The sequence below is a fragment of the Cetorhinus maximus genome, chromosome 22 (genome assembly GCF_964194155.1).
Source record: "Cetorhinus maximus chromosome 22, sCetMax3.hap1.1, whole genome shotgun sequence".
NCBI lineage: Eukaryota > Metazoa > Chordata > Chondrichthyes > Lamniformes > Cetorhinidae > Cetorhinus > Cetorhinus maximus.
In genome coordinates, this window is record NC_135900.1 from 3,445,219 (window position 1) to 3,469,568 (window position 24,350).

The 24,350-nt window shown below is 43.4% G+C and overlaps 1 protein-coding gene across 1 annotated transcript in view; it reads left to right on the forward strand.

The window, feature by feature from the left end:
- Window positions 1-24,350, forward strand: part of LOC144696402 (uncharacterized) — a 204,430-nt gene that overhangs the window by 19,580 nt on the left and 160,500 nt on the right. The gene's annotated exons all lie outside the window — the stretch shown is intronic.

A 24,350-nucleotide genomic window follows, 5' to 3' on the forward strand; every position in this document is an offset into this window, starting at 1 on the left:
GATTACTGCCAGTGCATCCACTATTTTTGTAGCTACTTCCTTTAATATCCTAGGATGCAACCCCTCAGATCCAGGGGACTTATCTTTAGCCCCATTAGTTTCCCTAGTACTTTTTCTCTAGTGATAGTTATTATATTTATTTCCTCCCCCCCTTTTTGCCCCTTGATTATTTAGTATTTTTGGAATGCTATTAGTGTCTTCTACCGTGAAGACTGATGCAAAGTATTTATTCAACTCCTCTGCCATTTCCTGGTTCCCCATTATTATTTCCCCAGCCTCATTCTCTAAGGGGTCTATGTTCACTTTGGTCTCTCTCTTCCTTTTTATATATTTAAAGAAGTTCTTACTGTCCATTTTTATATTACTTGCTAGTTTACCCTCAAAGTTTATTTTCTCCCTCTTAATTATTTTTTTGGTCATCTTTTGTTGGTTTGTAAAACTTTCCCAACCCTCTGGCTTACCACTAATCTTTGTCACATTGTATGTTTTTTCTTTCAATTTGATACTGTCCTTAACTTCCTTGGTTAACCATGGTCAGTTTATCCCCTTCCTTGAATCCTTCTTCCTCACCAGTCATGAACTATTTTCTTAAACATCTGCCATTGTTCATCAACTGTCTTTTCTGCTAAAATCCTTTCCCAGTCCACTCCAGCCGACTCTGCCCTCATTCCTTTGTAATTACCCTCATTTAAGTTTAGCACAGTTGTTTCCAACTCAAGTTTCTCACTCTCAAACTGAATGCTAAATTCCACCATATTATGGTCACTCTTTCCTAGAGGATCCTTTACTCTGCCTCATTACGCATTGCCAGATCCAAAATAGCCTGATCCCTGGTTGGATTCACAACATATTGTACTAAGAAACTGATCTGAATATACTCTATGAATTCTTGTTCGTGTCTACCTCTGCCAATTTGATTTTCCCAATCTGCATGAAGGTTAAAGTCACCTATGACTAATATACTGCCTTTTTTACATGCCCTCATTATCTTCTGATTTAGTCTCCGTCCTGCAGTATAGCTACTGTCAGGAGCCTATAGATTACTCCCACCAGTGTCTTCTTCCCCTTGTTATTTCTTACCTCCACCCATATGGATTCTACATCTTCTGATCTAAGATCCTTTCTTGCTATTGTACTTATTCCATCTCATGCTAACAAAGCTACCCCACCACCCTTTCCTTCCTGCCTGTCCTTTCAAAAAGTCACATACCCCTGAATATTTAGTTCCCAGCTTTGATCTCCTTGTAACCATGTCTCTGTAATGGCTATAAGATCATACCCATTAACCTCTATTTATGCCGTTAATTCATTTATTTTGTTCTGAATGCTATGTGCATTTAAGTAAAGAGTCATTAATTTTGCCTGTTTACCATTTTTCTGCCTTTTGATCCTATTTGCTGCTGTTTTTTTATGTTTGTACACTCTGTCCCTTCCTGTCATACTCTGGGTATCATTACCTAAATAGCTGCCTTGCAATGCTGCCATATCCTTTTGCTTTGTAAGCCTACATATCCCCTCTCCAGAACCCTCCCCAACTCATTATTTAGTTTAAAGTCCTCTTTACAGCCTTAGATATTCAATTCGCCAGGACGCTGGTCCCAGGACACGGTTCAAGTGAAGCCCGTCCCATCGGAACAGCTCCCTTCTACCCCAGTACTGGTGCCAGTGCCCCATGACCTAAAACCCATTCCTCCCACACCAATCTCTGAGCCACGCATTTAACTCCTTGACTTTATTTACCCTATGCCAGTTTTCTCATGGCTCCGGTAGTAATCCCGAGATTATGACCTTGGAGGTTCTGCTTTTTAATTTAGCTCCTAACTGTTCAAATTCTTTCAGCAGAACCTCTTTTCCAGTCCTATCAATGCCATTGGTACCAATATGGACGACAGCAACTGGATCCCTCCCCTCTCACTCCAAGTTCCTCTCCAGCCCTGAGGAGATGTCCTTAACCCTGGCACCGGGCAGGCAACACAGCCTTCGGGACTCACGCTCACGGCTGCAGAGAACAGTATCTATCCCCCTAATTATACTGTCCCCACACCCTCCTGTCCCTGATCACAGACCAAATTTGAATGACCTAATCTGAGGGGTGTCCAGGTAACTTTTCCCCTCCCTGATGTGGTGCAATGTCTGCAGCTCAGACTCCAGCTCCTTAACTTGGATCCGAAGTTCCTGCAAGAGCCCATCCAGCAACAGCTCTCAACAGCTCCTGACAGCTAGAAAAAGGCTGCAAAAGTTTTTTTTTGCTGTTTAATTTTCCCTTTGACGTAGGCAATTCCATTTCATGCCAAAAATCACTGTTTAGTCAGTGGAGTTTCAGAAGGGCGGGAAAGCTCAACAGCGCCACCATTGCAGTCAAGCAATAACCCAGGGGCAGCTAAAGTGGTGGCCACTTAAGGTACTGCAACTCAGGGAGTCAAACAGTTGAAGGGTCATGAGGACTCAAAACGTCAACTTTGTTCTCCGCCGATGCTGCCAGACCTGCTGAGTTTTTCCAGGTAATTCTGTTTTTGTTTTGGATTTCCAGCATCCGCAGTAGTTTTTTGTTTTTATCCTGAATAGCTGTCCTGTTCCAGATGATTTTAATAATCCTGCAAGAAGCCACAGCTCTGAAGTCCTGCCACATACAGTCATGAATGGTGGTGGACAATTAAACAATTCACTGGAGGAGGAGGCTCCACAAATACCCTCATCCTCAATGATGGAGGAGCCCAGCATATCAGTGCAAAAGCTAGGGTTGAAGCAATTTCAACTATCTCAGCCAAGTCAGCCTCCTCCGGAGGTCCCCAGCATCACAGATGCCAGTCTTCAGCCAATCCTATTCATTCTACATGATATCAAGAAGCAGCTGAAGGCACTGGATACGGCAAAGGCTATGGGCCCTGATAATATTCCAGCAATAATACTGAAGACTTGTGCTCCAGAACTTGCCGTGCCCCTAGCTAAGCTGTTCCAGTACAGCTACAACACTGGCATCTACCCGGCTATGTGGAAAATTGCCCAGGTAAGTCCTGTAAACAAAAAGCAGGACAAATCCAACCCAGCCAATTACCGCCCCATCAGTCAACTCTCGATCATCAGTAAAGTGATGGAAGGGGTCATCAGCAGTGCTATCAAGCGGCATTTGCTTAGCAATAACCTGCTCACTGACGCCCAGTTTGGATTCTGCCAGGGCCACTCAGCTCCTGACCTCATTACAGCTTTGATTCAAACATGGACAAAAGAGCTGAACTCCCGAGGTGAGGTAAGAATGACTGCTCTTGACATCAAGGCCACATTTGACCGAGTGTGGCATCAAAGAGCCCTAGCAAAACTGGAGTCAATGGGAATCAGAGGAAAACTCTCCGCTGGTTGGAGTCATACCTAGCACAAAGGAAGATGGTTGTGGTTGTCGGAGGTCAGTCATCTCAGCTCCAGGACATCACTGCAGGAGTTCCTCAGGGTAGTGTCCTCGGCCCAACCATCTTCAGCTGCTTCATCAATGATCTTCCTTCCATCATAAGGTCAGAAGTGGAGATGTTCAGCATCATTTGCAACCTCTTAGATACTGAAGCAGCCCATGTCCAAATACAACAAGACCTGGAGAAAATCCAGGCCTGGGCTTTGTTTTTATCTGTTTATGGGATGTGGGCGTCACTGGCTAAGCCAGCATTTATTGCTCTTCCCTAATTGCCCATGTTCAGAGGGCATTTAAGGGTCAACCACATTGCTGTGGGTCTGTGGGTCTGGAGTCACTCACTGGAGGCCAGACCAGGTAAGGACGGCAGATTTCCTTCCCTAAAGGACAGTTAGTGAATCAGATGAGTTTTTACGACAATTGGCAATGGTTCCGTGGTCATCATCAGACTTTTAATTCCAGATTTTTATTGATTCAAATTTCACCATCTGCCGTGGTGGAATTTGAACCCAGGTCCCCTGAGCATTGCTCTGGGTCTCTGGAATACTAGTCCAGTGACAATACCACTATGCCACAAGTGCCAGGCAATGCCCATCTCCAACAAGAGAAAATCTAACCATCGCCCCTTGGCATTGCCATCATTGAATGCCCACTATCGATAACCTGGGAGTTACCATTGACCAGAAACTGAACTAGACTAGCCATATACAAGAGCAGGTCAGAGGCTAGGAATTCTGTGATGAGTAATTCACCTCCTGAGTCCCCAAAGCCTGTTCACCTTCTACAAGGCACAAGTCAGGAGTGTGATGGAATACTCTCCACTTGCCTGGTTGAGTGCAGCTCCAACAACACTCAAGAAGCTTGACACTGTCCAGGACAAAGCAGCCCGCTTGATTGGCACCCCATCCACAAACATTCACTCCCTCCACCACCGGTGCACAGTGGCAGCAGTGTGTATCATCTACAAGATGCACGGTAGGAATTCACCAAGGCTCCTTAGGCAGCACCTTCCAAACCCACAACCGCTACCATCTAGAAGGACAAGGGCAGCAGACACATGGGAACACCACCACCTGGAAGTTCCCCTCCATGTCACTTACCATCCTGACTTGGAAATATATCGCCGTTTCTTCACTGTCACTCAAATCCTGGAACTCCCTCCCTAACAGCACTGTGCGTATATCTACACCACATGGACTTGTAGCGGTTCAAGAAGGCAGCTCACCACTACCTTCTCAAGGGCAGTTAGGGATGGGCAATAAATGCTGGTCCAGCCAGTGACACCCATGAATGAATAAAGAAAAAACAAAATTTTCAGCACTCAATTGGAAAGCAACAGACCTCCTATCTGAGTTTACTTTGTTCCAGTAACACATAGAGATCTGTTTTCTGGACTTCTAAATTTCTGAACCAGATAAACAAGCTGAAAAGATTAAAATTTCTGTGGGCTATGAAGGCCTCCATAGACTGAACACCAGGTCTGTCAGATGATGACCTCAAACATTCAGATAAAATATGGTCAACATGTAGATCAATCACAAGTGAAGCTCAACTTCTGAATACACTATCTGGAACTCATGTCTTTTAGGCAACAACCGACAGACTATTGATCAATTCATAAGCAGATGCAAAGAATAGGGCCCGGAATTGTAACTTCACAACAGCAGAGCTAGCCGACAGGACAATCAAGCTCATGATAGCATTTACTCCATTAGAGGTGTTTCAAACAGATATCTTGGGTCAACCTGAAGGTTACAGCATGGAAACACTTCTGAAAGCAGACACAATGCTACTGGCTAGACAGAATCTACAAGCTATGCATAATTCGTCCATCATTGGCATGATAGCCAATGCAGACAAGCCTAGTAAACAATGTGGGTGGTGTGGCCTCATACACGCACCCAGAAATTGCCCAACCTTTAACACTGTATGCATAGCATGTGGCACCAAAGACCATTGGAATCGCCAATGCAGAAAGCAATGGTCGGAACAAGTGGTTCGACATCATGAGAAGCCACAACCAGAGGCCAGACAGGTACAGCATTCCAAACAACCAAGAGCACGTACCAAACTGAGCCAAGAAAAGATGCATGACATGTCTAATCAAGCTTTATGGTCAGATGATGAAGATAACCAGAACATCAATACACAAAGTGAGCCAACATTCAGCAAGGCGAACCTCAAAGAATGTACTGGCACAGTGGTACCAACAGAAGCCTTTGCCACCAACCAGATTATTTACCCACAGATGGACAGATGACAAAAATTGTATGCAAAACTGGATACCAGTGCAGATGCAAACTTCAGTCCACTTCATACACTGAAGTGTATGTACTCATAGAAGTGGCAAGCAATGGTTCAACCAACCACTGTCAAATTCACCGTGTACAATGGCTCAGAGATTCCATCCCTGGGATTCATTCCACTCAAGTGTTAACTACAACATCTGGTCACCCCAGATATTTTATGTTGTTGACACCATGGGTCCAGTGATTGCAGACCTACTGGCCTTGGTCACCCTTCATGGTATCATCAGGACAATGAGAAGGACCAGAGATCACAAGGACTGCTATTGGAAACCCTGTGCTTACACTGAAAGAAAACTACCTCATTCTGCAATGCAGAACATCAGCCAACAGGCTACTTGGCACAGTTGGCACCAAATCCGCATACCCATTCCAAACTTGCAATTTTCATCACACTGCAGAACCAATGCAGGATGACTATTCACCAGAGAAGTGCAGCGTACCATCTCCAGTCATCACTTGTCGATACTCCCAGGAGTGCAAAATACCTTGATTGAAATACAGAGGAAGGTGAAAGATGCCGTGACTAGCATGCAGGTAATAAATTGCCCAGACTGAATGTCAGACAAAGAATTCGAATACAACAGCCAGCTGATGGCACATGGAATCCAACAGCCAGCTGATGGCACATGGAAACTGTTGGCATACATCCAGAACCAAGATAGTACCAAGCGCAAATACCAAATGGCACGACAGTGTGACAAAACAGATGCCAAATTTGAACAATTGCCCAAGCAGAAATGCTGAGTAATTCTATTGTGAATAGACCAGCATTCTGAAAACATACAATAACCTCCAGCCAAGGTCACCATAACAAAGTCTAGGCAGATAAGCAAACTGCTGATACATTTCAATTTGACAATTTATTGCTTTGTGTAACGACATATTGAGACACAAGGTTATTTCCTTTTGGTGTCAAGTAAATGTTAGAAAAAGGATGTTGTGATGTGATGTACATGTACCTTTAAGGGATGTATCTTAAACTGCTGTCCGTCACTACCACCAGACAGGATATGATGTGTTAGTCCATGCCCATGGCCAGAATTTTCGGCTCGGTGAGTGGGGGGGGGGCGGGGCACGCTCGCCAAGGAGTAAAGGGACGTGGGGTGAGGTTGGGCATGCGTCCTGACGTCACTGCGCATCATTTAGATTTTCAGTTCGGCGGGCGCGCAGCCGACTTTAAAAACTAATTGAACTAATAAACTGAGCTGCCCGTTCAACCTTAAGGTTGGCGGGGGGGCAGGCGAAGAGCCCAGGTGGCCTTCGCATTTTTCATGGAACCTCATCCACGGGCGGGACGAGGTTTCGTGAAATGTTTAAAAATTGAATAAATTTTTAAAAAAAAATTAATTGACCTATCCCAGCTCATGTGACACTGTCACATGAGGGGACATGTTTTAAAATTCTTTAATTTCTTTATTTAGATGTTTAAAACTTAAACTAATCTCCCTGAGGCATCTCTGAGCCTCAGGGACATTCTGTGCTTTTTCGTGCGCATGCGCAATAGAGAACAGGCCCTGACTCAGGTAAGCACCATGTCCCCCACCCGCACAGGGAGCGCTCAGCACTTCCAGGGGCACATCGCGCTGGGCAGGCCTTAATTGGCCTGCCCACGTAAAATGGCGGCGTGGACCTGATCGGGGACGTTGATAGGGTTCGAGCCTGCTCCCGCCCACCCCCGCAGAACCTCCCCGACGGGGGGAAATTCTCCCCATGACTCTGAACTCAGTCTACAGCAGCAACACCAACAAGGCAGATGTGCCTCGCAGTCTCCCAGTGAATATTAAATGTATGTAGTCTTATCTTCAAATAAATAACCAACATTATTATTTTACCAATCCTTGTTGTATGATTGATACATTTACCTTAACTAGAAGGATGTAACAATTGTCACTGTTAAGTAGGTAATCCATTTCCATTAGATTATTGACCAATTAAGTCTCATTACCCATTATTAAATCTAAAATGGCCTGTTGTCCTGTTTTTTTTAAAAAATCAATACATTATGTCATTTTATTTGACAATTCTAACAAATAACTCAATACCAGCAAGAGGGTCCAAAAAAGACCAAAAAAACAAAAGCTCATCCAAACCAGATGAGCAAGGCTGCAGGTCACTGACACCCTCCCTCCTTCCCCCAGTTCCATCTCTCCCATACTGCCATCCAGATCTCAAGGAAGCAAATCAGTGTCCCTCAGCCAGACTCCAGAAGTCCGGGCTGTGTGCAGTCTCACCCATCCTCAAATACCAACTTTCATTTTCAGTGCTGCTTTCTTCTGGAGGGACAGCCTCCTGTTAACCCGGCCTTTCCTTTGGCGGACTGGCAGAGTACGGTGCGGCATCCTTGGTACAGGAACATATGGGGCCAGAACGTTACACTCCCCAACCCCTGCCCAGCCCCAGTGGGTTTTTGGGCGTTTGGGGGGTGGGGGTGGGGGGGGAGCGTGAAATTGCAGGGATGGGATTCCCTCTGGGTTCCCCCCACCTTGACCTCACAGTGATTTTATGCTGGGGTGGGCAAGGCCTCAGAATCCTGCCCTTTCCCCAATTGAGGCCCTTAAGTGGCCCATTAATGGCAGATTAAGGTTCTGTGTGGGAAACCCGAAAATAAAGACAGTTAGATCTCAGGCAGGAAGGGCGGTGCCTGAGGGGGGGCACCTCCATCAGAAGCCCCCTTCTGACTGGGGGGCGCCCTTCTCTTAAGGCCTGGTTACCTCCAGACCTTCCTGCCCCCTACCCCCGGACTATCCCCGAGACCCCGGGTTGCCTCCTCCTTTGCAAACCCCCCACCAGGCCTTCTCTACCCTCCCCCGCCCTGCAACACCTGGCACTTACCCGGGTATCCGGTACCCGGGACTTCGTCTCAGGCAGCTCCGCGCGTTGCTCTTCCGGCCACTGCAGCGCTGTTGCTGGAGGGACAGGAGAGCTGCCGGCCAAGCCGATTGGCTGGAAGCTCTCCAAGGCGGGGCTTCCTCCTGAGTGAGGGGCAGACGTCCCACCGACGTCCCACGCTCCATCTGAGTGTAAAATAGCTGTGGGGCCACCGGAATCAATCCCTGCCGAGCCCCCGCCATCCTGAAAATTCAGGCCATGGTTTTAAAAAAACTGCCCCGAATACAATCAAAAATGCTCTGCCTTTGGGACATAAGTTGATCTCCCTCCCCCAGTTAATGTGAAAATTACAGCCTTCCATGATAATTATTCTGTTTTTGCAACAAGTTTCCTTGTATATTGTCATTTGACTTGAACATGTTTGTCTAATGACTCACCTCTGACAGGCGTACACTATAAAGCCCTTGAATACTGTGGTGGGTTTGCTATTGTAGTGTGTGCATTGAATATGAAAAATTGATGACAAATTGGCAGCAGGTGTTTAAATATATATGTGATTAAGCTTATTATTATCGGTTTCAAACTTTGGAGAACCTTTGAAAGCAAGGGGAAGAGAATCAATGTTATAGTTATTTGCTTTTGTGATGTAAGTAATGCTGTTAAAATTGTTTTTATTGCTCATTCATAGTTGCCGTGGGGGCATCGTGAGCCTGTGGCAGTCTGCGGTAGAGCAGACTGGACAGACGGAGCAGGTCCCTTACCTGAAGGACATTCGTAAGCCCTGTTGGGTTTGTACAACAATTCACCAGCTTTTATTGTCATTTTTTTTTTCATAATCCCAGAACAAAAATTGCCAAATTTATTGAACTCACAAATTGCCACGGCGGAGTTTGAACTCATGATCTTTGGGTCATTAGTCTACAGCCTGAAACCAGTGGGTACTCTTTCAAAATGGCACCGGCCCCATTGCCACTGTTAATGGAATGGTAAGGCTCCCAAGCCAGGCATGAGGCTATTGCTGCCCCTTAATGTTAGGACAGGGCTATGAAAATCCACACTCTTGTGTTTTGGGGAGTCATTGCACATTCTGATTGGCTGGAAGGTGTAAATTATGATTTTGAAACACAGAATAATAGACAATCAGCAAACAATACTTGACTGTCCCCAGCAAAATTCACCTACCAGCACGTAACTCTCTAAACCTTGCTAAACCACGTCTTATCTCCCTCTACATCTCTTGCTTCATTCCGGACGATCCTTAAAACCCACCTCTTCCATTGGGGTTTTGCTCAAATATCTCCTTATGTGTCAGACTGGATTACACTCCTGTTAAGCACCATGGGATCCTTATTATGTTAAAGATGCCATTATAAATACAGGTTGTTATTATAATGTGTTTGTAAGATATTCTGAGGTGCACTATTTTTATACAGACTGCTGTTATATGTAAAACAAAAACAGAATTACCTGGAAAAACTCAGCAGGTCTGGCAGCATCGGCGGAGAAGAAAAGAGTTGACGTTTCGAGTCCTCATGACCCTTCAACAGAACTGTTGCTGTTATATGTGTTTGACTGAGTAGGACAAGGATTCCCATGTGAAGTTTAGCGATTTAAATTTCTGCCCTCACTTTATCACATGTAACGTTTGATGAAAGTTATTCAAATATTCGATAATTACAAAATAAACTCGTCATTTCCAAACCATGGAAGCAAATGATTCCGTGAAGGGTTAAAGGAGCTTGGGTTATTTTTAAATGGTAAAGATGAATTATAAAATCACATTCAGTGCCACTGAGTCCAAGTCCTTTATTGGGTGGTTCAGTTTCCATTGTTTCCCAAATCAGGCATACGTCTAGAGAGGGTTGAGCCAGATTATGTGTGTTTTATGGAGCTACGTTCTTTATTCACTAGTAATTAGGCTAGAATTGTCTCCATTTGACTTTATTTAACGTGAAGAAATCAACTTTATTCTTCTTATTGTCTGCAGCTTCATTAAATTGCCAATTTTGTTTGACCTGTCACTGCACTGATGTGGTAGCCTTCAGTCAACCTCCTGAGAAGTACCTGCTAGCATTGTGAGGTCCTACAGAGATGTTTGGGATTGAGAATAATTTAATTGGGTAAATGTGCCAAAACTCTGTGCCTGAGTTAAGTTTGTACAAAGCCCCTGTAACTATTATGGTGAGTGAGATATATTTTTAAAAAGTGTTCTCTTTAGATACTTTATATGAGCTGATAGAAGCAGTGTTAATTTGGTGTCTACTGCGGCTCAGTGGGTGACACTCTTGTATTTGTGTCAGGAGATTCAAGTCATGAGGCTTGAACACATAATCCAGGTGGACATGACATGCCAGTACTGAAGAGGTGCTGCATTGTTGGAGGTGTTGTTTTACGTTTGAGACATTAAATCAAGGTGCTGTTCTGTCATCTCAGGTGCATGTAAAATGTCCCTTGGCACTATTTCGAAGAAGGTGAGTTTCCCCTGGAGTCCTGGGATCAATGTTTATCCCTCAATCAACATAACTGAAAATTCCCTTCCAAGCCACACACCATCCTGATTTGGAAATATATCGCTGTTCCTTCGCTATCGTTGGGTAAAAACCCTGGAACTCCCCTCCTAACAGCACTGTGGGTGTACCTACACCACATGGACTGCAGTGGTTCAAGAAGGCAGCTCACCACCACCTTCTCAAGGGCAACTAGGGATGAGAAATAAATGCTAGTCTTGCTAGCAACACTCATATCCCATAAGAGAATTAAAAAACTATAACAGATCTTTCTGATCATTTATCTCATGTTTGTGGGAGCTTGCTGTGTGCAAATTCCCTGCCCTGTTTCCTACATTATCACAGTAACTGCACTTCAAAAGTATTTAATTGGCTGTAAAGAAGTGTATGTTGTCCTGAGGTCTTGAAAGGTGCTATAGAAATGCGAGTTCTTAATCTATATCAAGTTCATAACCCGAAGTTAGGTTCTGGTCTGATCACATTGTTGATTTTGGTTGATTAAAGTGAGAAGGAAGGTCCTGGCTCCCTTGTAGATAGCTGATGTTCAGTCAAATGACATTGTGTTACCTCTGATTTTCCTCATGTCACAAACTCAAAATTCCAATCAATTGGAGACATTCCCAACACCTGGTGCAGATGTGAAGCCAGGAAATTAAGCAACCCAGCCTGGCAGAAACAAAATCAATCAGTTAGTTCAGAAATGATTATTTATGTAAAAGCAAAATACTTCGGATGCTGGAAATCTGAAACAAAAACAAAAATTGCTTGAAAAACTCAGCAGGTCTGACAGCATCTGTGGAGAGAAAGACAGAGTTAACGTTTCGAGTCCAGATGACTCTTCATCAGAACAATTATGTCAAAATGATTATGATTAATGATTATTTATGACTTGTCACTTCAGACAAATAGCAGCAGCTATGAATTTTAAAAGCTGGGAAACACGTTGCCTTGTAAATTATTGGTTGAAGTCATACCTAGCGCAAAGGAAGATGATTGTGGTTGTTGGAGGTCAGTCATCTAGGCTCCAGGACATCACTGCAGGAGTTCCTCAGGGTAGTGTCCTCGGCCCAACCATCTTCAGCTGCTTCATCAGTGATCTTTCTTCCATCATAAGGTCAGAAGTGGGGATGTTCGCTGATGATTGCACAATGTTCAGCACCATTCGCGACTCCCCCAGATACTGAAGCAGTCCATGCCCAAAGGCAGCAAAGACCTGGACAACATCCAGGTTTGGGCTGACAAGTAGCAAGTAACATTCGCGCCACACAAGTGCCAGGCAATGACCATCTCCAACAAGAGAGAATCTAACCATCACCCCTTGATGTTCAATGGCATTACCATCACTGAATCCCCCACTATCAACATCCTGGGGGTTACCATTGACCAGAAACTGAACTGGACTAGCCATATAAATACTGTGGCTAAAAGAGCGGGTCAGAGGCTAGGAATCATGCGGAAAGTAACTCACCTCCTGACTCCCCAAAGCACGTCCACCATCTGCAAGGCACAGGTCAGGAGTGTGATGGAATACTCTCCATTTGCCTGGATGAGTGCAGCTCCCACAACACTGAAGAAGCTGGACACCATCCAGGACAAAACAGCCCACTTGATTGGCACCACATCCACAAACATCCACTCCGTCCATCACCAATGCACAGTAGCAGCAGTGTGTACCATCTACAAGATGCACTGCAGGAGTTCACCAAGGCTCCCTAGACAGCACCTTCCAAACCCACAACCACTACTACCTAGAAGAACAAGGGCAGCAGATAGATGGGAACAACACCACCTGGAGGTTCCCCTGCAAGTCACTCACCATCCTGACTTGGAAATATATATCCGTTCCCTCACTGTCGCTGGGTCAAAATCCTGGAACTCCCTCCCTAACAGCACTGTGGGTGTACATACACCACATGGACTGCAGCGGTTCAAGAAGGCAGCTCACCACCACCTTCTCAAGGGCAACTAGGGATGGGCAATAAATGCTGGCCCAGCCAGTGAAGCCCATATCCCGTGAATCAATAACAATAGAAAAAAAACGTCAGGCTATGTAATTAAAATAAAATGAAGACAAGTAGCAAATTTTGCTAGTGAACTCATTGGAATCAATACTTTTTGAGTTAGAGAACAGGGAACAATAGGATAATGGTTATGTTACTGGACAATATTCCAGAGACTCTGGACTAATAAAAGCAATAAAGAAAGAACATATATTTATATAGCACATTTCATGACCTCAGATCATCCCAAAGCTCTTTACAGCCAATGAAGTACTTTTGAAGCAATGAGATTGTTGTATTTTTATAATGATATGAAGCTACCAATTACTCATAAGGGATTGTGCAAACAGGTTGTGTGTTCATTTATTGAGACTAGGCACATGGGAACAGTTATATAGAGGCATAAAGTGTGAAGACATCAGAGCTGCAGAGCTACGTGTGTGTACTCTGCTGAAAGCAGAGGTGAAACCAAAATTGGATTGCATGACACACCTCCTTCTAATGATGTCATGCTGTAATCCCTTAAAGGCATCTTACAACATCCCCCCTTTTTTTTTAAAGATACTTTCCCCCCTTCCAAAGAAGTACAACTATTTACAGTACATGTTCATGTTTAGTTACCATTACATGAGTGTATAGGAGTGGTGAATCTATGAATCTCTAAAGCATAGAGGTAATCTGTTGGCACATCCAGATCTTGTAATAATAACCTTGTCTGGAGGTTTTTTTTATTGCTCACAATGATCTGTGGGATTGTCATTCTTGGATGTTGTTCCTGGTTGCATTTGGAATCTTGTCCTTGATGCAACAGGACTGCACAGTGGCTGAGGAGCGGGGATGGATCACAGTTGTCCTGCGATATGCCTCACAATTTCACCTTTGTGTATAATGACTTCTTATGACCTTGGTTCTGAACAAATCCTTGTCACCCTGGCTAGTTGCCTTGTATCTTCTTTGGGATCCTGGATGCAAACTTGTCCCAACTGTAAAATTGGTAATTCTGCACCTGTAATTTTATCATGCACATTGGTGATCTTCTCTTGCCATTTTAAAGTTATTCTCTAGCTTCTGAGAGAGTAGATGGGTAAGAGTAGGTAAAATTGGTACACACTGGTCTGCCAAACATGAGCTCTGTTGGCGATGGAATAGTTGCACTTACAGGTGTCACTCTCAGATGTAACATTGCAATGTGTAGATCTTGCTTGGTCTGTCTACATTTGAGAATTGGGGATTTCACCGTGTGAATCATTCAGTCAGCTAGGCCGTTAGATCAAAGGTAATGAGGAGAAGTAGTGTGATCGATATTCCATTTCTCAAATATATCCTGAAATGGCTTATTATCATGTCTCTAAGACATGAAAGAGATCATAAACTGTTTAAATCAAACCTTACCTTTTTGCTTATTTAAAAAGGGGACCTTGCTGAACCAAAAGATGGCTGCTACAGGTCCCATGATTCATAAGTTGGCTACAGGTTCTGGAAATTTCCAACAACAGTTACAGGACAAAAGCTGAACCCTCATCCTTGTCGAATCGCACACCTCTCATTGTGAGGACACATTATAATCAGTTAAACCAGGGACCAGTAGACGACTTGTCTCTCAAGCCTGGTCCTATAACAAAGGGAGAGCCAGCGAAACTTGTTATACTTACAGAAACTGTACTAAAAACCACCATCTATCTCCTAAGGTAAACAATGAATTTTGACCAGAGGCATAGAAACTGCTTGTTAGCCTGCAACTGACTTAATGAGCAACATCACATGACCTAAGCTTCTGGCCTTTGGAAAAATTTACTATTACATTTCTAGACTTACAACTCAGTCTGCTGTTTAACCTCCAGCCTGCAAACATCAAAGCAGGACTCCAGGCTGACCAATAGCCTGCATCAAGTTCAAGTTCTCAATGTCTGTTTCCTCCGGAAGATTCCTGCTGAGCAGAACAAGTCCCTGTATACCAACCTCATCCAGCTGCATCACCATCAACTTCAAAGGAATTCTGTAAACTCCTGTTTCAGCTACCTGAACCTGACTGAACTGTAGCTCCTCCATGAAGGAACACTCACTGAACTTTTAATTACCGGACTCTGGCAATCACATGAACTGATACCCATATTTGTGGTGCTTTTTTCTTTTAAATTCTTCATAATTGTAAAAACTCCTCTTTCCTATCTTCTTCTTGTCTACGTGTTTGTGTGTGTGTGTGTGTGTGTGTGTGTGTGTGCGCGCGCGCGTATGAAGTTGTGACCATCACAATTTGAATGTGTGAATAAACTATACTTCTTATTTAACCCTAAAGAGAGTTTGTTGAAAGTCACTTTAACAATTGACCTCACAAACAGCGGGTTTGGGGTACACACCACAGCCTATTTCAAAAATTAAAAGACATCTGCTTAATGACAGATGGTGAAGAAAATAAAGGAGTTCAGTTTTGCCTTCCTCCCCTGTCCGTAACACTTACCAATAAAATGCAGACTGTTATCCATAATTATCTGTTGAGGCACACCAAATAGACTGAAAATAGCACTTATAGTGTGTGCGGCAGTTGTGCTTGATGTGTTGTGCAATTGTCGAATAATGGGGTACTTGGTAAAGTAGGCAACGATGACGATGAAGTCAGTGCCATGGACATGAAAGAGGTCCGATACAATTTTGGACCAAGGATGGGTAGGAACCTCATGTGGAATCAATGGTTCCTTGTGCTGACTTGGCATGTCTCGCACTGCTTGATGATGACTTCAATATCATTGTTCAAACCTATCCAATGGACTGTCTCTGGTGAGTCTTCTTGTCCAATCTATGCCCATGTGTGAGTGATGAAGTTGTTGAAGAATATCAGGTCGCAAAGATTCTGGTATGATGACCTGCCTGCCTTTAAAAATAATTCCCTGGGAGATGCCTAGCTCATCTTGGTAAGGCCTAAATGGCCTCATGTGTTCGTGGACATGCTGAATCGAATCAGGCCAACTTTTCAATGGTGGTTTTCCACAATTTCTGTAGTGTGGAATCTTTCACCATTTCTTCTTGTAGCTGCTGACATTTGCATTGCAGAAAGTGAACCAGATCAACTTGGAGAACATTTTCAAATTTGATGTCAGCGAAATCAACTTGTAGATCCAAGGATACATGTTTTGTTTTCACTGGGTTAGGCAATCTCCTCAGTGCACCTGATGTGACCACGAAGTTACCTGGCTTGATTCCAGTCTCATGGTTATAACCTTGAATCTTTATCATTGCACCACTTCCTTCTAGCGATGTCAAGCTGCAATTCCTTAAAGGCATCTTACAACAGAGATAAAAGGCCATGTTGTCTGTTTTTTGTGATGTTGAGAGCTAAATATTGGCCAGGACTCCAGGGAAAACTCCCCTGTAAAATAACACCATAGGATCTTTTCTTCCATTCGTAAGGGAAAATGGGGCCCGGGTTTACCATCTCCTCCAAAGGATAGCTTCTCTGATGGTGTAGCACTCCCTCAGTACTGCACCGGGAAAGTCAGCCTGAATGTTGTGCTTAAATCTCTGGGGTAGGACTTGAACTCATAGCCCTTCTGACAAAGCAAGGGTGCTGGCAACTGAGCCATGGCTGACGTCAGGTACAGTATTGTAGTGGTTATGTAACTGAACTAGTAATCCAAAGAAGGGCAACTATTGAATGGGCAATAAATGCTGGCCTTACCTACATTCTGAAAGTAAACTTTAAAAATGAACTATTGGGTTGGAGGGGCATGTGTAATATGCAGTCTGACAGAGGACTTTGGGTGTTAGTTTTAGTGACTGATACATTGGAGGGGGCTGGTGGGTGGCGAGGGGTGGCAGTGGAATTAGGCGCGTTGACTTTAGCACTCAGATACTCAATCTCCATTCCCAATGATACACTGGGAGTACCCACCCATTTTGCTTTGCACAAGTGAAGCTTTAGCTGGTCTTACATCATGTAACCAATCATTGGCTGGATAATAGGGAACAAACATGCGACTTCAGTGAACACACATTCAATGAGTTATTCTTAACTAAGAGTCCTGTAAATCAGCAGCAGAAATACATTTATGTATGATCAAAAATGAAAGGCTGAGTGGACGCTGAGCTGTATTATGGCCTAGTTTCTGACTGAGGTTGATAATCAGATTTCCCTGTTCAAAGATGCAGCTCCCTAACAATGCCACTCTCTGTCTGTGGCCTCTGATAGTGCTAATTAGAAAGAGCAGATTGGAATGATTAAAGAAATATCTGTGGTTCTGGTCAGCATTTAGGAATTTAACTTGGCTACTGTGGGGCCTGATTTTGCCAGTGTATGTGAGCACGAGAGCAAACAGAATAACTTTTGTCTGATTGGCAAGTAAAACATTACGCAAGGCAGAATGGGAAATGATATGAAGATGAGCAGCATCTGAAATTCCTCATTATCAGTGAGTGAAACAGACAGTACTGTGCAAATTCACTAGTGTTTGAAGTGTTAAACAGCCTAGTATACATTCCCAATCCAACAAGTGAGATAGGCGAACTCCACTTTGTTTTTTTGTGCTGCTTGCTCCATGACTCTCCGTACACACAGCCTCGGCAGGTACTCCAACTCTTTTTGTTCTTCAAATGTATCCTAAATCAAAGCATTTGTCTTCCTTGTATCCTCTGTTGTTTCTTGTTTCACATTCTTATAGCATCATTCTTTATACTTTCCATCCTTGTTATGTCCAGCATGCCTCTCAACCAATTCATCTCTGCTTGTTCATAAGCTTTCCTCACTTTCCAGCACTCAGATCTGTGTAATAAAACAGGGCTGACTATTGCTTCATAAACCCCTTTTCCATTGATTTTTTTGTAGCTATTGTTATGGGTAGCCAATCCTGGTAAAAGAATCAGAAGAGAGAAGAGCAGAGGGTTGTTGCGATCTGAAATGCGTTACCTGAAAGGACAGTGGAAGCAGATTCAATAGGAATGTTCAAAAAGGAGTTGTGTATATACTTGAAAGAGAGAAACTTGCAGAGTTATGGGGAAAAGGCAGGGGATTGGAACTAAATGGATAGCTCTTTTAAAGAGCCAACTTAGGCATGATGGGCCGAATGGCCTCCTTCTGCGCTGTCGGTTTCTATGACTGGACTAGTACAGTGAGCAGGCTCAGTCAAACAAGCCTCAAATGTACAGGTGCAAAGATATTGCTAAGCTGTAAGTAAATGTCCTTTCACAAAAGAAGGAAGTGTCACTCATTCAGAAAAATTATTACGGTTAAATATTTGTCCAGTCTTGTTGTGACAGTCAGACGCTGTGCTGCCTCAGTTAGGGCCAGAGCGTTTGCATAAATTTAAAGACAATCACTTAGGCTGCCTTCCTGTGTAATGCATTGCATATTCTATCAAGTGTCAATATTTGCTGTTGTGGTAGCCTCACAGTTGAGCTGTTATAAGGAAAAGGTCACGTCTGATATTAAGTAATGTTCTGGCTGAAAGGAGAACTTCAAGTAGGTCTTGGAGTGGAGTCTAAGAGGGTGTTCTAGGGTACACACTGAATCCTGGTATCAAGTGAAATGGAACAGATGGCACAGCCTACTGATCCACCTCTGCAATAAACCAGTCAAGTAGGCTTTCCATGCCCATTTCTTTAAATGACACCATGGTTTGTGTTGAGTTCTTCCAGGGCTTTCTATCCCTGCTGTAACTTATACTGGACCACTTAATGCCATTTCTGGATGTACTTTGTCTCACTTGTTGAAATGAGCCAGGCTGCAGGAGGTGATTGTGAATGAAAAATGTCTCCCTGGTAAGAAGCCAGAGTAATAACCTGGGTGATGTATGTGGGTGACACACCCTGGCCATAAGTTCAACCAGGTAGAAACTCATCCTGAGTGGTATAGGAAAATAAAAGATTACATTTACAGCACAGAAACAGGCCAATCAGCCCAACTGGTCTATCCTGGTATTTATCTTCCACTAGGGCCTCTTCCCACTATCTTCCACCTTCTCCAGTACCTCTATATTCTTTTTAGTAACATGGAGACCACAACTGTCCAGGCGTTGTCTAACCAAGGTTCTGTGCAAATTTAACATAACTTCTCTACTTTTCAATTCTATCCCCTTAGAAATGAACCCAGTTTTTTTGTTACGTTTTGGATTGACTTTACTAAGTTACATCGCTACTCTAAGTGATTCGAGAAGGTGTAATCACAGATCCTTTTGCTCTTTTACTTCATTCAGACTCCTACTGCAAGCAATTGGCAACAGCAACGAGGGTGACACGAGGAAAACCTTTTCTCACGCAGCGAGTGGTTAATGCGTTGCCTGAGAGTGTGGTAGAGGCAAGTTCAATTGAAGCGTTCAAAAGGAAATTAGGCCGTTAGCTGAAAAGGGAGAATGTGCAGGGTTACGGAGAGAAGGTGGGGAATGACGCTGGGTGAAACGTTCCAATCGGAAAGCCGGTGCAGACACGATGCATGGGATTTTCCAGCCCCACCGGCCGTCGGGATCATCTGGCTCCGACGAAAGCCAATGGACTTTTGGCTGGGCCGCTGTATCTCCCGCGACGGGTCCTGCCACGCTGGGGCCAGAAAATCCCGGCCGATGGGTTGAATGGCCTCCTTCTACACTGTAACCATTCGGGGACTACAAAAGGATATAGATAGGTTAGGTGGGCGGGCAAAAATCTAGCAAATGGATTATAATATAGGGAAATGGGAGGTTGTCCATTTTGGCAGGACGAGCAAAAAAGTGGCATAATACCTAAACGGTGAGAGATTGCAGAGCTCTGAGACGCAGAAGGATCTGGGTGTCCTAGTGCATGAATCACAAAATGTTAGTATGGCAGGTAAAGCAAGTAATTAGGAAAGCTAATAGAATGTTATCATTTATTGAAAGAATAATTGAATACAAGGTTAGGGAGGTTATGCTTCTGTTATACAGGGCATTGGTGAGACTACATCTGGTGTACTGTGTACAGTATTAGTCTCCTTATTTAAGGAAAGATGTAAGTGCATTAGAAGCAGTTCAGAGACGGTTTACTAGATTAATACCTGGAATGAGCGGGTTATCTTATGAAGAAGCGCTGGACAGGCTAGGCTGGTATCCACTGGAGTTAGAAAAGTAAGACATGACTTGATTGAAACATATAAAACCTTAAGGGAACTTGACAGGGTGGATGTGGAAAGGATATTTCATCTTGTGGGAGAAACCTCGAAAACCTGGGGGTCACTGTTTCAAAATAAGGGGTTACCCATTTAGGACAGAGATGAGGAAAAAAAATTTCTCTCAGAGGGTCATGAGACTTTGGCATTCTCTTCCTCAAAAAGCAGTGGAAGCAGATTCCTTGAACATCTTTAAGACAGAGGTAGATAGATTCTTGATAAACAAGGGGGTGAAAGGTTATCGGGAATAGGCAGGAATATGAGGTTAAACTCAGTTGAGCCATGATCTTATTGAATGATGGAGCAGGCTTGAGGAGCTGAGTGGCCTACTCTTGCTCTTAATTTGTATGTTCTTATGTGATTCTGAGTATTTACTCTCCTTATTCCTCCCACCAAATGTACTACTTCACACTTATTTATATTTAAATTATGTTGTCATTTACACACCCGTTCTGTAAGACGATTAATGATGATATCATTGGAAAAGAAACTTGGGCAGCAAGTATAATGGCCACTGATTGACTATCAGCAATTTCTTGCTGCCGCCCAGCACAGTTCCTACCCCAATGTCTTTATCGGTTTAATGATGGTGACTTGCTTGTGACATACATTCTGCGCCATTAACAAACTTATAAATGACACAGTGATAATTTTGTATCCCATGACGTTTGGGGAACACTCCAAACTGATGAGATCTGATTACATGTCCTGTGACCTGCTCTCAACTACGCCTTGCCAAATTTCTGGGCTGGGAATCTATTTCAAAATAAAGTTGCACTGGCAGATGGAATGTAACATAAGAAAAATGTAAGGTTGTCCATTTAGGCAGAATGAACAAAAAAGAGGCATATTACCTAAATGGTGAGAGATTGCAGAGCTCTGAGATGCAGAGGAATCTGGGTGTCCTAGTGTATGAATCGCAAAATGTTAGTATACAGATGCAGCAAGTAATTAAGAATAAAAACAGAAACAGAAATACCTGGAAAAACTCAGCAGATCTGGCAGCATCGGCGGAGGAGAGCACAGTTGATGTTTCAACAGGTTGAAGCGTCATGAGGACTCGAAACGTCAACTGTGCTCTCCTCCGCCAATGCTGCCAGACCTGCCGAGTTTTTCCAGGCAATTCTGTTTCTGTTTTTGTTTTGGATTTCCAGCATCCGCAGTTGTTTGCTTTTATTTAAGTAATTAAGAATATTGGGAACCTATGATTCAATGAAAACCTCTCTTTGACCAAGCTTCTGGTCCCCTATCCTAATATTCATTATGCGACCCCATATCAAAATTTGGTTGGTAACACTCCTGTGAGTGTTAAATGTGCTATATAAATGTAAATTATTGTTGATGATGTTTACCAGTTTACTATTCAGCTCAGCTAGTTGCTGCCAGCACTTACTATCCATCCCCTTGTTGATAACAAACCCAGAAATTTCTAGGCTGTAGTATAATGGCAGTCAGAAAAATTATGTGACACAGATGGTGGCTGAACAATGGGCCACCTTCAAAGAAAAAATATTGCAGGCAATGTCAAGGTATATTCCCTTCAAGGGGAAAAGAAGGACAAATAAATCCAGAGCGCTCTGGATAACGAGAGAGATACAGGTGAAGATGAAAAGGAAGAAGTGCGAGTATGACGGATGTCAGGTAGAAAATACAATGGAGAATCAGGCTGAATACCAGAGGGGAAGTGAAGAAACTAATAAGAAAAGCAAGGATAGAGCATGAAAAGAGTCTGGCATCGAACATAAAAGGGAATCCCAAGGTCTTCTATAAGCATGTAAATAATAAAAGGGTGGTAAAAGAAAGTAGGGCCAATTAGGGACAAAAAGGGGACTTGTATGTGGAGGCTAGAGAAATTGCACATGTATTGATTGAATACTTTGATTTGTCTTTACAAAGGAAGAGGATCCTACCCAGGCCAAGGTGAAAGAGGAGGTAACTGGTACACTAGAAGAACTTACAATTGAAAGGAAGGAGGTGTTGGAAATGTTACCTTTACTTAAAATAGATAAGGTACCAGGACCAGATGAGATGTATCTAAGGGTACTGAAGGAAGTGAGAGCGGAAATTGCAGAGGCAGTACTGATAATCTTCCAGTCTTCCTTAGACACAGGGGAGGTGCCAGAGGACTGGAGAATTGCGAATGTTACACCATTGTTCAAAAAGGGGTGCAAGGATAAATCTGGCAACTACAGACCAGTCAGTTTGACCTCAGTGGTAGGGAAACTTCTGGAAACTATAGTATGGGATAAAATCAATAGTCACTTAGACAAGTGCAGGATAATTAAGGAAAGCCAACATGGATTCCTTAAGGGAAAAACATGTTTAACTAACTTTCTAGACTTTTTTGAGGAGGTAACAGAGAAAGTTGATAAGGGAAAAGCTGTTGACGTGGCGTATATCGATTTTCAAAAGGCATTTGATACAGTGCCACACAACAGACTTGTGAGCAAAATTCTAGGCCATGGAATAAAAGGGAAAGTAGGCACTTGGACAAGAAAGTGCTGAGTGACAGAAAACAGAGAGTAGTGACAAATGGTTGTTTTTCAGATTGGAGGAAGGTTTGTAGTGGAGTTCCCCAGGGGTCAGTGTTGGGACCCTTGCTCTTCCTGATATATATTAATGACCTAGACTGTGGTGTGCAGGGCATGATTTCAAAATTTGCAGATGATACAAAGATTGGAAATGTTGTTAACTGTGATGGGGATAGTCTTGAACTTCAAAAGAACATAGACATGTTGGTGGATTGGACAGACAAGTGGCAGATGAAGTTCAATGTAGGGAAGTGTGAGGTGATTCATTTTGGCAGGAGAAATGTGGTGAAACAGTATAAAATAAAGGGAGAAACTCTAAAGGAGGTGCAGGAACAGAGGGACCTTGGTGTATACGTACATAGGTCATTGAAGATGGCAGGGCATGTTGAGAGAGCAGTTAATAAAGCATATAGTGTCTTAGGCTTTACGAATAGGAGCATTGAGTACAAGAGTAAGGAGGTCATGTTGAACTTGTATAAGACAATAATTAGGCCTCACCTGGAGTACTACATCCAGTTCTGGGCACCACACTTGAGGAAGGATGTGAAGGCATTGGAGAGGGTACAGAGGAGATTCACAAGAATTATTCCAGGGATAAAGAACTGTAGCTATGAGAATAGATTGGAGAGGTTGGGACTGTTTCCCTTGGAGAAAAGAAGGCTGAGGAGAGACTTGATAGAGCTATTCAAGATCCTGAGGGGCATGGACAGGGTAAATAGTGAGAAACTGTTCCCACTCAAGTGAACATCAGGAACTAGAGGACACAGATTCAAAATAATTGGCAGAAGAGGTAAATGTGATGTGAGGAAAAATTTTTTCAGCCAGAGGGTGGTTGGAGTCTGGAACGAACTTCCTTAGAGGGTGGTGGAGGCAGGTTCGATTGAGGTATTCAAATGGGAATTGGATTGCTATGTGAAAAGAAAGAATGTGCAAGGTTACAGGGATAAGGCAGGGGAGTGGGACCAGGTGGAATGCTCTTTCAGAGAGCCAGTGCAGACTCGATGGGCCAAATGGCCTCCTTCTGCACTGTAAAGATTCTGTGATACTGTGATGCAACTTGTATCTATAATATTACTTCCTAGTGCACCTACTGTCTTTACTTCCTGTTGTCACATTTTTTTCACGTGTTTGTAGAGCAGAATTATCTATTTTCATGTCTCTATTTCCTCCAAGTCGATGGGTTATATGTTTCAGCCCCCACTGCAGACACTGGAGCACAGAATCCAGGCTGACATTCCAGTGCAGTTCTTGAGTTGGTGCTGCACTGTCAGAGGTACTGTCTTTAGGATGTGACATTAAACTGAGGTCCTGTCTGCCCTCTCAAGTGGATTTAAAAGATCCCATGGCACTATTTCAAATAACAACAGAAGAGTTCCTGCCAGTGTCCTGACCATTATTTATCCTTCAACCAACATCGCTAAGACAGATTTCTGGTCACTTATTTAATTGCTGTTTGTGGGAGCTTGCTGTGTGCAAATTGGCTGCTGTGTTTCCTACATTACAATAGTGACTACACTTCAGAAAAGTACTTCATTGGCTGGAAGGCACTTTGGGACATCTGGAGATGCTGTATAAATGTAAGTTCTTTCTTCCTTTGTGTGCAATGTGCTTCGGGGTATTTCTTAGAGATGTGATGAGGGTCTATATAAATGTAAGCTCTTTTCTTTGT